This window comes from Pseudophryne corroboree, chromosome 1 (genome assembly GCF_028390025.1).
Source record: "Pseudophryne corroboree isolate aPseCor3 chromosome 1, aPseCor3.hap2, whole genome shotgun sequence".
Lineage (NCBI taxonomy): Eukaryota > Metazoa > Chordata > Amphibia > Anura > Myobatrachidae > Pseudophryne > Pseudophryne corroboree.
The window spans coordinates 593,302,445-593,317,763 of record NC_086444.1 but is presented as its reverse complement, the minus strand read 5'-3'; positions in this window follow the sequence as shown (position 1 = coordinate 593,317,763).

The following is a 15,319-nucleotide window of genomic DNA, read 5'->3' as shown; positions in this document are numbered from 1 at the left end:
AGCTTTGGTATAATCCCCATGGTCCTTACGGAGTTCCCAGCATCCACTAGGACGTCAGAGAAAATAAGAATTTACTTACCGATAATTCTATTTCTCATAGTCCGTAGTGGATGCTGGGCGCCCATCCCAAGTGCGGATTGTCTGCAATACTTGTACATAGTTATTGTTACAAAAATTGGGTTATTATTGTTGTGAGCCATCTTTTCAGAGGCTCCTCTGTTATCATGCTGTTAACTGGGTTCAGATCACAGGTTGTACAGTGTGATTGGTGTGGCTGGTATGAGTCTTACCCGGGATTCAAAATCCTTCCTTATTGTGTACGCTCGTCCGGGCACAGTATCCTAACTGAGGCTTGGAGGAGGGTCATAGGGGGAGGAGCCAGTGCACACCAGCTAGTCCTAAAGCTTTTACTTTTGTGCCCAGTCTCCTGCGGAGCCGCTATTCCACATGGTCCTTACGGAGTTCCCAGCATCCACTACGGACTATGAGAAATAGAATTATCGGTAAGTAAATTCTTATTTTCTTTCCTACGTAAGTATATTCAAGGAAATTAATATTAAGAACAAAGGGGTAAATTTGTTTAGGAGTCTATTTTGCCGTCTATTGCAATCTACTGGACATCTACGGATTGCTATCTACAAACCCATTATTTACTAACCATCAGATTTCAGCATCAATTAAAGCTTGACAGCAAAGTCCATTGTATATTTTCTATCTAAAACCCCACTGGTTAACCCGCTGTCAATATTCGGCAGACGTATAGCACTGCACAGATGACTATGACATGTGCAGGCTTTGTTCTTGTATAATGTTTAGTACGGGTAGAGTAAAAATAAACAAATACAACAAAACCTGTACAATAGATATAGGGGTCTATTCATGTAGAAAATGAAGATAAAACTGTTACTTTTCACTCGCATCAGTTCGATGCGATATATAGCTTAGTTAAATAACAATTAATGTATACTTACATGTCCTGGGAAGCGATGCGAAACCGGTAAATCTATTTCTCGTAGTCCGTAGTGGATGCTGGGAACTCCGAAAGGACCACGGCCAAGGTGCCACTGGAGGCACAAAAGGGGGCTGAATATGCAGTGGGGAGGGGGGTTTGAGGACCTTATCATACCGCCTCATTCCAAGTGGGCGTAGAGTTGGTCATAAACCTTGCGGCGAAGCATTTTGAGTGAAGCGTTTCAACTGTTGATGGTCCCAGATGGAAATTCAGGTCAAGAAACCACCCCAAATTTTTTTTCGACCTTTTGTGTGTCGAACTAATGACCATCTTCATCTTCCATATCTGTCGACCTAGTTATGCGACAACCTTCAGTCAGTGTCGACCTTCAGTGGTCGACCTAGACAGGGAGGGGGTTAGGGGCAGGCAATAGGATCTCTACTGCGACATTATACTGGGTGTATATAAGTTATGATACTAGGTGTATATTATACACACACACAGACACAGACTTTGGGGGTAATTCCAAGTTGATCGCAGCAGGAAATTTTTTAGCAGTTGGGCAAAACCATGTGCACTGCAGGTGTGGCAGATATATCATTTGCAGAGAGAGTTAGATTTGGGTGGGTTATTTTATTTCTGTGCAGGGTAAATACTGGTTGTTTTATTTTTACACTGCAAATTAAATTGCAGATTGAACACACCCCACCCAAATCTAGCTCTCTCTGCACATGTGATATCTGCCTCCCCTGCAGTGCACATGGTTTTGCCCAACTGCTAACAGAATTCCTGCTGCGAAACTTGGAATTACCCCCTTTGTTCATAGCATATCCCAAAACAGTGCGGCACTTCTGCTATAGACAGATGACACTACACACAATGGTACTTGATATCAATTGATTGAAATATTGATATCTGTTATGACTGTGTCGTCATTTTTCTATAGCCGGGAGTGCCTCACTGTGTTGAATATGCTATATATATATATATATATATATATATATATATATATATATATATATTTCTCTGATGTCCTAGTGGATGCTGGGGACTCCGAAAGGACCATGGGGAATAGCGGCTCCGCAGGAGACTGGGCACAAAAGTAAAAGCTTTAGGACTACCTGGTGTGCACTGGCTCCTCCCCCTATGACCCTCCTCCAAGCCTCAGTTAGATTTTTGTGCCCGAACGAGAAGGGTGCTCACTAGGTGGCTCTCCTGAGCTGCTTAGTAAAAAAGTTTAAGTATAGGTTTTTTATTTTCAGTGAATCCTGCTGGCAACAGGTTCACTGCACCGAGGGACTAAGGGGAGAAGAAGCGAACTCACCTGCGTGCAGAGTGGATTGGGCTTCTTAGGCTACTGGACATTAGCTCCAGAGGGACGATCACAGGCCCAGCCATGGATGGGTCCCAGAGCCACGCCGCCGGCCCCCTTACAGAGCCAGAAGACTGAAGAGGTCCGGAAAATCGGCGGCAGAAGACGTCCTGTCTTCAATAAGGTAGCGCACAGCACCGCAGCTGTGCGCCATTGCTCTCAGCACACTTCACACTCCGGTCACTGAGGGTGCAGGGCGCTGGGGGGGGGGCGCCCTGAGACGCAATAAAAACACCTTATATGGCAAAAAATACATCACATATAGCTCCTGGGCTATATGGATGCATTTAACCCCTGCCAATTTTTCCTTAAAAAAGCGGGAGAAAGGCCGCCGAGAAGGGGGCGGAGCCTATCTCCTCAGCACACTGGCGCCATTTTTCCTCACAGCTCCGTTGGAGGGAAGCTCCCTGACTCTCCCCTGCAGTCCTGCACTACAGAAACAGGGTAAAACAAGAGAGGGGGGGCACTAATTTGGCAGATAAATCTATACAGCAGCTATATAAGGGAAAAACACTTATATAAGGTTATCCCTGTATATATATAGCGCTCTGGTGTGTGCTGGCAAACTCTCCCTCTGTCTCCCCAAAGGGCTAGTGGGGTCCTGTCCTCTATCAGAGCATTCCCTGTGTGTGTGCTGTGTGTCGGTACGTTGTGTCGACATGTATGAGGAGGAAAATGGTATGGAGGCGGAGCAATTGCCTGTAATAGTGATGTCACCCCCTAGGGAGTCGACACCTGACTGGATGGTCTTATGGAAGGAATTAGACAGCCGGCAAATCAGTTATTACCTGTACAGGCGTCTCAAACACCGTCAGGGGCTCTAAAGCGCTCGTTACCTCAGATGGTCGACACAGACCCAGACACGGACACTGACTCCAGTGTCGACGGTGAGGAAACAAACGTATTTTCCAGTAGGGCCACACGTTACATGATCACGGCAATGAAGGAGGTTTTGAACATTTCTGATACTACAAGTACCACAAAAAAGGGTATTATGTGGGGTGTGAAAAAACTACCTGTAGTTTTTCCTGAATCAGAGGAATTAAATGATGTATGTGATGAAGCGTGGGTTAACCCAGATAGAAAAATGCTAATTTCAAAAAAGTTATTAGCATTATACCCTTTCCCGCCAGAGGTTAGGGCGCGCTGGGAAACACCCCCTAGGGTGGATAAGGCGCTCACACGCTTATCGAAACAAGTGGCGTTACCGTCTCCTGATACGGCCGCCCTCAAGGATCCAGCTGATAGGAGGCTGGAAACTACCCTGAAAAGTATATACACTCATACTGGTGTTATACTGCGACCAGCCATCGCCTCAGCCTGGATGTGCAGTGCTGGGGTCGTCTGGTTGGATTCCCTGACTGAAAATATTGATACCCTGGATAGGGACAGTATTTTATTGACTATAGAGCAATTAAAGGATGCTTTCCTTTATATGCGAGATGCGCAGAGAGATATTTGCACTCTGGCATCGAGAGTAAATGCGATGTCCATATCTGCCAGAAGGAGTTTATGGACGCGACAGTGGTCAGGTGATGCGGATTCCAAACGACATATGGAAGTATTGCCGTATAAAGGGGAGGAATTATTTGGCGTCGGTCTATCGGATCTGGTGGCTACGGCAACTGCCGGAAAATCCACTTTTTTACCTCAGACCCCCTCCCAACAGAAAAAGACACCGTCTTTTCAGCCGCAGTCCTTTCGTTCCTATAAGAACAAGCGGACAAAAGGACAGTCATATCTGCCTCGGGGCAGAGGAAGGGGTAAGAGAGGGCAGCAAGCAGCCCCTGCCCAGGAACAGAAGCCCTCCCAGGGTTCTGCAAAGCCCTCAGCATGACGCTGGGGCCTTACAAGCGGACTCAGGAACGGTGGGGGGTCGACTCAAGAATTTCAGCGCACAGTGGGCTTGCTCACAGGTGGACCCCTGGATTCTACAGGTAGTATCTCAGGGTTACACGTTGGAATTCGAGAAGTCTCCCCCTCGCCGGTTCCTAAAGTCTGCTTTGCCAACGTCTCCCTCGGACAGGGCGACGGTATTGGAAGCCATTCACAAGCTGTTTGCTCAGCAGGTGATAGTCAAGGTACCCCTCCTACAACAGGGAAAGGGGTATTACTCCACGCTATTTGTGGTACCGAAGCCGGACGGCTCGGTAAGACCTATTCTAAATCTCAAATCTTTGAACCTGTACATACAAAAATTCAAGTTCAAGATGGAGTCACTCAGAGCAGTGATAGCGAATCTGGAAGAAGGGGACTTTATGGTGTCCCTGGACATAAAGGACGCTTACCTGCATGTCCCAATTTGCCCTTCACATCAAGGGTACCTCAGGTTCGTGGTGCAAAACTGTCATTATCAGTTTCAGACGCTGCCGTTTGGATTGTCCACGGCACCTCGGGTCTTTACCAAGGTAATGGCCGAAATGATGATCCTTCTACGAAGAAGAGGCGTATTAATTATCCCTTACTTGGACGATCTCCTGATAAGGGCAAGATCCAGAGAACAGCTGGAAGACGGAGTAGCACTAACCCAACTAGTGCTGCAACAACACGGGTGGATTCTGAATTTTCCAAAATCTCAGTTGACCCCGACGACACGTCTGCTGTTCCTGGGAATGATTCTGGACACGGTTCAGAAAAAGGTGTTTCTTCCGGAGGAGAAAGCCAGGGAGTTATCCGAACTTGTCAGGAACCTCCTAAAACCAGTGACAGTGTCTGTGCATCAATGCACAAGAGTCCTGGGAAAGATGGTGGCTTTTTACGAAGCGATTCCATTCGGCAGATTCCACGCACGAACTTTTCAGTGGGATCTGCTGGACAAATGGTCCGGATCGCATCTGCAGATGCATCAGCGGATAACCTTATCGCCACGGACAAGGGTGTCTCTTCTGTGGTGGTTGCAGAGTGCTCATCTGTTAGAGGGCCGCAGATTCGGCATACAGGACTGGGTCCTGGTGACCACGGATGCCAGTCTGAGAGGCTGGGGAGCGGTCACACAAGGAAGAAACTTCCAGGGAATATGGTCAAGCCTGGAGATGTCTCTTCACATAAATATACTGGAGCTAAGAGCGATTTACAATGCTCTAAGTCTGGCAAAACCCCTGCTTCAGGGTCAGCCGGTGTTGATCCAGTCGGACAACATCACGGCAGTCGCCCACGTAAACAGACAGGGCGGCACAAGAAGCAGGACAGCAATGGCAGAAGCTGCAAGGATTCTTCGCTGGGCGGAAGATCATGTGATAGCACTGTCAGCAGTATTCATTCCGGGAGTGGACAACTGGGAAGCAGACTTCCTCAGCAGACACGATCTACACCCGGGAGAGTGGGGACTTCATCCAGAAGTCTTCCACATGATTGTGAACCGTTGGGAAAAACCAATGGTGGATATGATGGCGTCCCGCCTCAACAAAAAACTGGACAGGTACCCGGAACTTCAAGAGATGCTCACGGAAGACCCGTGGCCTCTACCTCTAAGAAAGGACCTGCTCCAGCAGGGACCCTGTCTGTTCCAAGACTTACCGCGGCTGCGTTTGACGGCATGGCGGTTGAACGCCGGATCCTGAAGGAAAAAGGCATTCCGGATGAAGTCATCCCTACCCTGATCAAAGCCAGGAAGGATGTAACCGTGCAACATTATCACCGTATTTGGCGTAAATATGTTGCGTGGTGTGAGGCCAGGAAGGCCCCTACAGAGGAATTTCAACTGGGGTCGTTTCCTGCATTTCCTGCAAACAGGACTGTCTATGGGCCTAAAATTAGGGTCCATTAAGGTTCAAATTTCGGCCCTGTCGATATTCTTCCAAAAAGAACTAGCTTCAGTTCCTGAAGTTCAGACGTTTGTCAAGGGGGTACTGCATATACAGCCTCCTTTTGTGCCTCCAGTGGCACCTTGGGATCTCAATGTAGTTTTGGGGTTCCTAAAATCACATTGGTTTGAACCACTCATCACTGTGGACTTAAAATATCTCACATGGAAAGTGGTAATGCTGTTAGCCCTGGCTTCAGCCAGGCGTGTCTCAGAATTGGCGGCTTTATCCTATAAAAGCCCTTACCTAATTTTTCATACGGACAGGGCAGAATTGAGGACTCGTCCTCAATTTCTCCCTAAGGTGGTTTCAGCGTTTCACTTAAACCAGCCTATTGTGGTACCTGCGGCTACTAGGGACTTGGAGGATTCCAAGTTGCTGGACGTAGTCAGGGCCCTGAAAATATATGTTTCCAGGACGGCTGGAGTCAGAAAATCTGACTCGCTGTTTATCCTGTATGCACCCAACAAGCTGGGTGCTCCTGCTTCTAAGCAGACTATTGCTCGTTGGATTTGTAGTACAATACAGCTTGCACATTCTGTGGCAGGCCTGCCACAGCCAAAATCTGTAAAAGCCCATTCCACACGGAAAGTGGGCTCATCTTGGGCGGCTGCCCGAGGGGTCTCGGCATTACAACTCTGCCGAGCAGCTACGTGGTCAGGGGAGAACACGTTTGTAAAATTCTACAAATTTGATACCCTGGCTAAGGAGGACCTGGAGTTCTCTCATTCGGTGCTGCAGAGTCATCCGCACTCTCCCGCCCGTTTGGGAGCTTTGGTATAATCCCCATGGTCCTGACGGAGTCCCAGCATCCACTAGGACGTCAGAGAAAATAAGATTTTACTTACCGATAAATCTATTTCTCGTAGTCCGTAGTGGATGCTGGGCGCCCATCCCAAGTGCGGATTGTCTGCAATACTTGTACATAGTTATTGTTACAAAAAAATCGGGTTGTTATTGTTGTGAGCCGTCTGTTCAGAGGCTCCTACGTTTGTCATACTGTTAACTGGGTTCAGATCACAAGTTGTTCGGTGTGATTGGTGTGGCTGGTATGAGTCTTACCCGGGATTCAAAATCCTTCCTTATTGTGTACGCTCGTCCGGGCACAGTATCCTAACTGAGGCTTGGAGGAGGGTCATAGGGGGAGGAGCCAGTACACACCACCTAGTGGTCAAACTTTTAAATTTTGTGCCCTGTCTCCTGCGGAGCCGCTATTCCCCATGGTCCTGACGGAGTCCCAGCATCCACTACGGACTACGAGAAATAGATTTATCGGTAAGTAAAATCTTATTTTATTTATCTGCTCCTTCACCTGACGGGTCGGCGGCCATATAGCTCTTTTGCGCGGCCGCCGACCCACCAGGGCTTTCGCCGTCTTCCTCTGGCGGGACAGCGCCCACCAGGGCTTCCGCCGCCTTCGCCTAGCGGGACAGCGCCCACCAAGGCTTCCGCCGCCTTCGCCTGGCGAGACAGCGCCCACCAGGGCTTTCGCCGCCTTCGCCTGGCGGGTCGGTGGCCATATAGCGCTTTTGCGCGGCCGCCGACCCACCAGGGCTTTCGCCGTCTTCACCTGGCGGGACAGCGCCCACCAGGGCTTCCGCCGCCTTCGCCTGGCGGGTCGGCGGCCATATAGCTCTTTTGCGCGGCCGCCGACCCACCAGGGCTTTAGCCGTCTTCACCTGGCGGGACAGCGCCCACCAGGGCTTTAGCCGTCTTCGCCTGGCGTGTCGGCCGCCATATAGCTCTTTTGCGCGGCTGCCGACACACCAGGGCTTCCGCCGACTTCGCCTGGGTGGCAGCAGCCTGTAAGCTCTTACATGGCTACTGCCCTCACCCAGGACTTCTGACGTCTTCACCTGGGTGGCAGCAGCCTGTAAGCTCTTACATGGCTGCTGCCCTCACCCAGGACTTCTGACGTCTTCACCTGGGTGGCAGCAGCCTGTAAGCTCTTACATGGCCACCGCCCACCAGGACTTCTTTCTTCTGGAGCTCTTCTCTGCTCCTACACCGCCGACGAACTGCCTGCTCCGGGCTCGTGCTGGCTTTTATAAGCAGGCCCCTGGTGGGCGGGGCGATGACGCGGCGAGCCGTGATTGGCTCGCGGCGGCCATCTTGGATTTCAAAAATGGCTCTGCACAGCAGCGCCATTTTTGTTAGTGGAAAGACCCTCAAGCAAGTTTCCTTAATGGCTGCAGGGACTGGATCCATGATCCAGACCTGCAGCCACAACGCTGAGTTTCGCCGCCCGCCGCAGAAGTCCCGCCGCTTGCCGCCGCTGAAGTCCCGCTGCCCGCCTCCGCCGCACAAGCCCCGCCGCGTCCGCCTGCTGCCGCCGCACAAGCCCCGCCGAGGCCTCCCGCCGCCGCCGCATAACGCCCAGCTCCGCCACAGTCACACAAGCCCCGCCGAGGCCGCCCGCCGCCGCCGCATAACTCCCGGCTCCGCCACACAAGCCCCGCCGCACCGCAGCCGCCCGCCGCCGTATAAGTCCCGCCGCTAAAATGAATAAAAAGCTAAATCAAGTTTTAATTCGAGTGGGGAATGGGGGGGGGGGGGGGGCTGCAGGGGAATTAATGTACTAATGAGTGACTATGTGTGTTAAAGTTCAGGGATTTCATTAACTTGGCAGCGCCGCGATTGTGGCGCTAATAAGTTAATGAAAGACCTGACAGACAGTGAGTGGACAAGAATAAATCGGTGGTGTGACAGTGTGTGCTAAACACTTACATGCACTGTCTGCCACTAACTGCAGCAGAAGACACTGGCACTCTCTCGTCTCTCCGTGTAACAGCAGCAGCACTGACGGTGACAGAAGCATGCAGGTCACTGTCAGTGCTGCTGCATCTGCTGCTGCTGCTGCCCAATCACTGTGACAGGGGCGTGCTTTCATGACTGAAAGCACGTCCCTGCTGCACTGCGGCACCTCTATAGGTGCCGCTTCTAATGCTTTTTTTAATGGGCTTTTACAGCCCTCTGCATGACCACGCCCCCTGCCCGCCCCCTGTTTCCGGCCATTTAGTATTAGCAGCGAGAGGCACCGTTAAAGGTGCCTCCAAAATCATTTTTTAAACGCTATGAAAGACTAGATTACTATAAGAAGATACTTATGACACAGAAGATGCCATAAGTATCTTCTCTGTATTCTTTTAATCCCTTTAATGACAGGGGAGGCACTGCCTCCCCTGCCTCCCCTGACTGCACGTCCCTGCTATAACTATATTTATGCAGCTATAAAGGGAAAATACACTTCTATAGGTGATATCCCTGTGATATATAGCGCTCTGGTGTGTGCTGGCATACTCTCCCTCTGTCTCCCCAAAGGGCTTTGTGGGCTCCTGTCCTCTGTAAGAGCATTCCCTGTGTGTCTGCTGTGTGTCGGTACTGCTGTGTCGACATGTATGAGGAGGAAAATGATGTGGAGGCGGAGCAAATGCCTGTGAATGTGATGTCACCCCCTGCGGGGTCGACACCTGTGTGGCTGGACTTATGGAAGGAATTGCGTGAAAGTGTCAACTCCTTACACAAAAGGTTTGACGACATAGGACAGCCGGCTACACAGCTTGTGCCTGTTCCAGCGTCTCAAATGTCATCAGGGGCTCTAAAACGCCCGCTAACTCAGGTGACAGATACAGACGTCGACACGGATACCGACTCCAGTGTCGACGATGATGAGACTAGTGTACCCTCCAATAGGTCCACCCGTTACATGATTGAGGCAATGAAAAATGTTTTACACATTTCTGATAATACCCCAGGTACCACAAAAAAGGGTATTATGTTTGGTGAGAAAAAACTACCAGTAGTTTTTCCTGCATCTGAGGAATTAAATGAGGTGTGTGAGGAAGCGTGGACTTCCCCTGATAAGAAATTGATAATTTCAAAACGATTATTGGCAGCGTACCCTTTCCCGTTAGAGGATAGGTCACGTTGGGAAACACCCCCTAGGGTAGATAAGGCGCTGACACGCTTATCAAAGAAGGTGGCACTACCGTCTCCGGATACGGCCACCCTGAAGGAACCTGCTGATAGAAAGCAGGAGGCTACCCTAAAAGCTATTTACACACACACGGGCATTATATTACGACCAGCGATTGCATCAGCTTGGATGTGCAGTGCTGCTGCTGCGTGGTCAGATTCCCTGTCAGATAATATCGATACCATGGATAGGGACAATATTTTGCTGACGATTGAGCATGTAAAAGATGCAGTCTTATACATGCGTGATGCACAGAGGGATATTTGCCGGCTGGCATCAAGAATAAGCGCTATGTCCATTGCCGCCAGAAGGGGGTTATGGACTCGGCAATGGGCTGGCGATGCCGACTCAAAGCGGCACATGGAGGTTTTGCCCTATAAGGGGGTGGAACTGTTTGGGGATGGTCTTTCGGACCTCGTGTCCACAGCTACTGCTGGGAAATCGACCTTTTTGCCACAGGCTGCCCCACAGCAAAAGAAAGCACCGTATTATCAGGTACAGTCCTTTCGGCCGCAGAAAAGCAAGAGGGCTAGAGGCTCATCCTTTCTGCCGAGAGGCAAAGGTAGAGGAAAAAAGCTGCAACACACAGCTAGTTCCCAAGAGCAGAAGTCCTCCCCTGCGTCCGGTAAGTCCACAGCATGACGCTGGGGCTGCTCAGGCGGACCCGGGTACGATGGGGGCCCGTCTCAAAAATTTCAGCGCACAGTGGGCTCTCTCACAGGTGGATCCCTGGGTCCTTCAAGTAGTACTTCAGGGGTACAGACTGGAATTCGAGACGTCTCCCCCCCGCCGTTTCCTAAAATCTGCCTTACCGGCAACTCCCTCTGCCAGGGAGGCAGTGTTGGTGGCTATTCAAAAACTGTATTCACAGCAAGTGATTGTCAAGGTACCCCTCCTTCAGCAAGGAAAGGGTTACTATTCCACAATGTTTGTGGTACCGAAACCGGACGGTTCGGTGAGACCCATCTTAAATTTAAAATCCTTGAACACTTATATCAAAAGGTTCAAGTTCAAGGTGGAATCGCTCAGGGCGGTTATTGCGAGCCTGGAGGAGGGGGACTACATGGTCTCCCTGGACATCAAGGATGCGTACCTACATGTCCCCATTTACCCTCCTCACCAGGAGTACCTCAGATTTGTGGTACAGGACTGTCACTATCAGTTCCAGACGCTGCCGTTTGGGTTATCCACGGCACCGAGGGTCTTTACCAAGGTAATGGCCGAAATGATGATACTCCTTCGCAAGAAAGGAGTTTCAATTATCCCGTACTTGGACGATCTCCTGATAAAGGCGAGGTCCAAGGAACAGTTGATAGTAGGGGTAGCACTTGCTCGGGAAGTGCTACAACAGCACGGCTGGATTCTCAATATTCCAAAGTCACAGCTGGTCCCGACGACACGTCTTCTGTTCCTGGGAATTATTCTGGACACAGATCAGAAAAGAGTGTTTCTTCCAGTGGAAAAAGCCGAGGAGTTGTCATCTCTAGTCAGAGACATCCTAAAACCGGGACAGGTGTCGGTACATCAATGCACACGAGTCCTGGGAAAGATGGTAGCTTCGTACGAGGCAATTCCATTCGGAAGGTTCCACGCAAGGACTTTCCAGTGGGACCTGTTGGACAAATGGTCCGGGTCCCATCAACAGATAAAACAGCGGATAACCCTATCGGCAAGAACCAGGGTGTCGCTGCTGTGGTGGCTGCAGAAGGCTCATCTACTAGAGGGCCGCAGATTCGGAATACAGGACTGGGTCCTGGTGACCACGGACGCCAGCCTTCGGGGCTGGGGGGCAGTCACACAGGGAAGAAATTTCCAAGGACTGTGGTCGAATCAGGAGATTTCACTTCACATAAATATTCTGGAGCTAAGGGCCATTTACAATGCCCTAAGTCAAGCAAGACCCCTGCTTCAGAACCGGCCGGTGCTGATCCAGTCAGACAACATCATGGCGGTCGCCCATGTAAACAGACAGGGCGGCACAAGAAGCAGGAGGGCAATGGCAGAAGCCACAAGGATTCTCCGATGGGCAGAGAATCATGTGTTAGCACTGACAGCAGTATTCATTCCGGGAGTGGACAACTGGGAAGCAGACTTCCTCAGCAGGCACGACCTCCACCCGGGAGAATGGGGACTTCATCCAGAAGTTTTCCGAATGCTGGTCAACCGTTGGGAAAAACCACAGGTGGACATGTTGGCGTCCCGCCTAAACAAAAAGCTAAAAAGGTATTGCGCCAGGTCAAGGGACCCTCAGGCGATCGCTGTGGACGCTCTAGTGACACCGTGGGTGTACCAGTCGGTTTATGTGTTTCCTCCTCTGCCTCTCATACCCAAGGTACTGAGAATAATAAGAAGGCGAGGAGTGAGAACTATTCTCGTGGCTCCGGATTGGCCAAGAAGGACTTGGTACCCGGAACTTGAAGAGATGCTTGCAGAGGACCCTTGGCCTCTGCCGCTCAGACAAGACCTGCTGCAGCAGGGACCCTGTCTGTTCCAAGACTTACCGCGGCTGCGTTTGACGGCATGGCGGTTGAACGCCGGATCCTGAAGGAAAAAGGTATTCCGGAGGAAGTCATCCCTACCCTGATCAAAGCCAGGAAGGATGTCACCGCAAAGCATTATCACCGCATTTGGCGGAAATATGTTGCTTGGTGTGAGGCCAAGAAGGCCCCAACGGAGGAATTTCAACTGGGTCGTTTCTTACACTTCCTGCAAGCAGATGTGACTTTGGGCCTCAAATTGGGGTCCATTAAGGTCCAGATCTCGGCCCTGTCGATTTTCTTCCAGAAAGAACTGGCTTCACTGTGTCACAACTGAGGGCCTGAGCTGACGGGAGGCAGCCTCAGTTGTAGGGGCTGAGATGTACCGGAACCTGGGAGGTTGTATCAGACACCTGGACATGTAAGTAACATGAAGAATAACTGCCCGAAGGCGTGACCACGACAACTTGGATAAAAGTCAATGATGTTTATTTATGACAACTCCGCAACACAGCAGCAGTAAAAGAAAACATAAAAAGTCAGCAGAGGATAAATACAGTTCCTGGGTACTACAGGGTGGCAAGAGCCACAGGCTCTGGTAGTGTGAGAGAGTTCTTATAATCTTCTAGTTGGAAAGTCCTTACCAGGCCCGACTGTAGCAATGGAGAAAGCCCAGGATCGTACCAGCTGGTGTTCCAGGAAAAGCTGGGCTGCTGTAGATAAAACGGCTGCTGTGGATACTGGCTGGAACCAGACTGTAGTTGGCACGGAGAGGATACTGGCTGGAACCAGTTAAATAATAAATGAACTTGAGAGCGATGAAATATGAGATGAAGTTTAAGTTTAAGAGCGGTGAAATTATAATGCCGGTGATAAATGATAATCTGCAGAAAAGGGTACCGGCACTTTAAGAAGAGCTGACCACTGCTGGAAGCTGGATGCTGAAAGCAGGTAGATCTGTAGCTGGAAACAGATGAATCCAAATGGATAGGAGAGTCAGGCTACACCGCAGGTGGAATGCTGGTGCGGGTCTCTATAGTGGAAGTATGACACAGGAGCTGGAACCTGAAAGACAATTGTGAGAGGTGCGGTGCGTGTGGTGGTGCCTGCTGCCGTGCAGGTGTAGACTCTGTACTCACAGGGGCCGCTCTCTCTCACCTTCAGGTACCGGAACCTTCAACGGACCTGGAATTCTTCAGTCGGATCCGGACACGGCGATTCCCTCTTGGAGCTGACCGTCGACCGAGCTGAGGAGAGAATGGTTTACATCAAAGGGGGTATCGACCCTTCTTCCGCTGGAACAGGGGATACCCCAGGGGTGGCCGCGACCTTCACCGGTTGGGCGAATGGTCATCACCGGCACAAAGCCTCAGCCACCCAGATTTCACACACTCGCGCTTTCGCACGTAGTGTGATGAAAAGGATTCTCACGTCCGTGAGCAATCCCGACTCTGGCGCTCGGGGACAAACAAGGGACAAACGCACACGAATGCTACTCACCGTCACAAGTCTTGCACTCCGATCTTCTCCACTTACAGGTCCCTGTAAGGAGGCAAAGAGAAACAGCCGTGCAGGGCCTAACTCTGACCTAGTGTCACACCCTATACTATCTACAACAGCGGAGCCCTCAAACTAGCTCTGTGGGTGTGGTGCAACACAACTATGCACAACTTACACAACACATACACTTTGCCCTGCACGGTAACAACATATAACACACTATCGGAGTTACAACATAAAACGGTGCTGTCCCTTTATCTACCCGACCCAGAACACCCAGTAGTGGGGACCGCACAGCTCACCCACCTACCGTACTCTCAGGGTGGCCTGAGCCTAGCGCCCAGTACCACCTTTACTCACCTCAGGGAAACACTGCTTCGCTGGGCCTAGCGCCCCCTAACTGCCCACAGGCCGGAGGCCTGACTTTACCCACGGGCCTAGCGCCCGCCTAACTTGCTGCCCGTTGGGTGACCTGGGCCTTGTGCCCAGGGTCACCTTATCTGTACCTACTGGCCAAAATACGCTAGGGCCTAATGCCCTCTATCGTCCCACAGGCCTAGTGCCTGATATGTGCCCCGGGCCTAGTGCCCGCCTAACTGCCCACAGGCCTGTGGCCTGACTATCCTTATGGGCCTAGTGCCCAACCTGTGCCCCCAGGCCTAGTGCCTGCCTATCTTGGACACGGGCCTGGAGGGCCCGACTACATGCCCCACGGGCCAGGAGGCCCGACTCAATGCCCACGGGCCGGGAGGGCCCGACTCAATGCCCACAGGCCGGGAGGGCCTGACTGTGCCCACGGGTCTATTGCCCGAACACCCGGTGGTCTAGCGGAGGAGAGGGGGGGGGGGGCACCTTAGAAGGGCCTACCTGCGGTGGAGAAGGCTGCAGTGGGGAACTGCACAGCTCAATTGCTTCCCACCACTGCAGCGCTTCTCGACCTGGAGGAACTCTTCTGCCGCTGGCCCGTCCTGGCCAGCGGCGCCGCCGTCTCCTCGCCGCGTCCAGCCGCCGCTGGACATCTTCCCGGAGCCCGACGTCTTCCGGCCTCTTCAGCGGCCACCGGAGCTCTTCTTTCCACGGCCGTCGTCTTCTCCTCTGCGCCGGATGTTCTTCTGCGCTCCGGCGCGCCGACGACCTCTTCCGCTGCTCCCGCACGTGTCTTCTGCCGCTCTTCGGCGCGGCCTCTCCTTCAGGCTCCCGCCCGGCGTCTGACGTCAGACGCCGGGGGCGGGGCCTATG